Raw genomic sequence first — 3,183 nt, forward strand, 5'->3', positions numbered from 1 at the left:
GCTGTCACCCCACTTCTAATCTGCAAGTTAGCAGCTTTATAGTATATATTTTGTAGTAAACATGGTTGTGCCTTTCTGATACTAATCTGAAATAAAATCATATTCTACCTTAAAATTAAGGTTATTTTAATTGGATAAGTTACAATAAAGTTGGAAGTAGTAGATTATTATAAGACCAAAACAAATATGAATATATTTCCTGCAAGTGCCTTTTAATATCACATAGGTCAAGTGACTTGTTTACATAAGAGAAATTACACAATAATATCAAGCAAAGGCAGAAACATATCTATTCTGCATACATATACATTTATATATATATTCCTTATATATTTTACAAACACTATAACTTGGGGTTTGTTGAAATATGGGCTGTATGTTGAATAGAAGTTAAAGTCATTTTTCAACAAAAGTTTGCTCAAGAAAAATACTTTTATTTTAAAACTAGAGAAAAAATTTAAATTTTACACTCACAGACGGTGGAAACTTAACCACAATTTACCTGTCCTTTGTGATAAACAGTCTCTTTGATAAAACCTGATATAATTCATCAAAATATTTAATAACTTTCAGATTAAAATAAAGTCATTTCTAAAGAAGGAAACAAAAGTAAAACTGAGTTTTTGTTGATATATTTAATATTTATTAAACTCAATAAAATATATAAGAGATACATTTATTAGTTAGTGAAATGTTTGTCACAAACTTTGGAGTAGCAGGTGCTGAAGTAGAAACTATAAGTACTGTTCTGAATATCAGGGACCTTGTGCTCTGAGAAGTAGGTGAATATTCAGGTCAAATACTTAGCAAATAGAAAATTAAAGATCTTGGTCCAAGTGTTTTTAATGCCAAGTTCATCTGTCTTTCAACATCACAGCTATCTCCCCCAAAGCTATCTATAATCTATTCCTTACTAAGAAATAGAATTTACAAAATCAATGATGTATGTGCATGTTTTATAAAGGAAACTATTCTCTCATGCATTCTCAGCGAAATAAATAGATTGATGTATTAGAGAATGCAGCCTATGTACCTTTATGAAATACTTTGTGCTCTGCCATATTTTATTCAACAATTTGTTTCTCAATTCCGGTTGTTATTTGTTCTGAGCATACAGAATGACTTTATTAGAGCATTTGGAACTAGGGTAGTAATTGACTGTTGCTGTCTGTGAACTACAAAATCAAAAAGAAAAATACTAGATAAAAGAGATGGAACTTTCCAACATTTTGAATTCTTTACAAATTGCAGAATAAGTGAGTTGCTGGTTATGCATTTCTTTTCAAAAAAGTTTCTAAGACACAAAATAGGAGTGAATAATAACAACAATTTCAGTTTTACAAATAGCTTGTGTATGCATTATTCCAATTGTTCCTCAGTCTAATGAGGCAAGTGCTTTCATTGACATTTTACTAAAGAAACCAGCCTCAGAGAGGTTATATTACTTCCGTAAGCTCACACAGCTGGTAAGTGATAGAATTAGGCCCTAATCACATAATTTTAGCTTCTAAATTCTCATGAACTTTCACCATTCTATTATGTTTTTACTTTTTCCCTAGACACTCGTTAAAGTAGTTTGTCTTTTTAGATATTTTTATACCATTGTTTAAAAAAAAAAGGCTTGCTTCATCTCTCATAGGTATATATTACTTGAGATTGGTGAATTTTAGACAATTTTACCTGCAGCTTAGACGCATAGTCTAGAAGATGTTAAGCAAATGCTCGGGATTGGCATCTTTCTGCTTTTAATGATTTCTCATGCAATGTCCAGATATTTTTGTTTGGGGTGTGTGTGTGTGCGCACGCATGCGCCTATAAGGTTTTTTTTTTAATTTTTATTATGGAAAAATTCAAGTATGTACAAATCGAGCCAACATTATAATGAACCCCCAAGTGTCCATCACCCAGCTTCAACAATTATGAGTATTCTGCTATGTTTGCATCATTAATATCTCCATCCACACTTCATCCTACAACTGGAAGGGAATTAGGAAGATGACAATGATAATGACCATGATGATTATGGCTGTCTGTGTAATTTTTACAGACATAGATATTTTGTTTAGGTACAATTTATACTCATTAAAACATAATTCACCCTGTTTAATATATATATTTATGAGTTTTGACAAAGACCAACATTCATAGGACTATCACCACATGCCCAAAATATCTTAGAGTTGGAACAATAAAATGATGAAAAATAAGGATATAGGTATTATTTTAATGATAAAATATGTCTGGAAACTATAAATCCACATAGCATCAAAGCAAAATATTTTCCTTAGGTTATTTTTGTCCCCTGAAATGGGCTGTTTAAATTACCTTAACAAATGGAAGTTTGTATAGCCATGTAGGAAAAAAAAAAAGCTGAAATCTATTTCTCTGAAGAACAAGAACTATGATCAGGACAGATCATAGGAAAGCAGGACTTGGGATATTTACCAGGTCGAAAGATTTCAATTCTCACACTCCATAATTACTGTTACTTAGAATCTCTGTATGGACTTGTTCTCCGACTCACACTTTAAGCGGTATTTTTTTTTTTTTTTTTTAAGTATCAGTTCAACAATCTAGGGAAGCTAATTGTCTAAGCTCTAGTTTTCAACCCATAATTATTGACCAGTCTATTTAGGGACAAAGCTGACAGTACATACTGATATTTGTTCTAATATCAGCTAATCCCAGGCATGATTCCCTGAGCAGGAGCTTGTGTGAAAGGATGGTAAATCCAACCAGGATATCAGATTCCACTTCTTGCTTACCAAACAAAAACTAATATAAATTGGTCTGGACCAAAAGGAAAGTTCTTTTCACATAAATTAAAAATCTCACCGACTAGGTTAACAAAACTCAGGGCTAAATTTTGATATCATGAGTCAGTTTCTTTTTGCTTCTCAACATTGCCTTCTACTGTTGTAGTTTTGTTATTAGGTAAAAATAGTCTACTCAACTTCAGCCCTTAGGACGTTTATATGTAGTGTATTATGGAAAACAATAAGGGTCTCTTGCTCAGAGTTTTCACCAAGAATCTTATTGAATTATTTTGTTCTAACTGAATTAAGTAACAATCCATAATGCAATCACTGTGGTCAAAAAAACTGTCTTAGATCTAGAGTTGAGAGAAAGATCCCTACCAAAATTTATGGATCAAATATGGAGAAAGGGAGATTATTAGCAGAA

The sequence above is a fragment of the Martes martes genome (assembly GCF_963455335.1).
Source record: "Martes martes genome assembly, chromosome: 1".
Classification (NCBI taxonomy): domain Eukaryota; kingdom Metazoa; phylum Chordata; class Mammalia; order Carnivora; family Mustelidae; genus Martes; species Martes martes.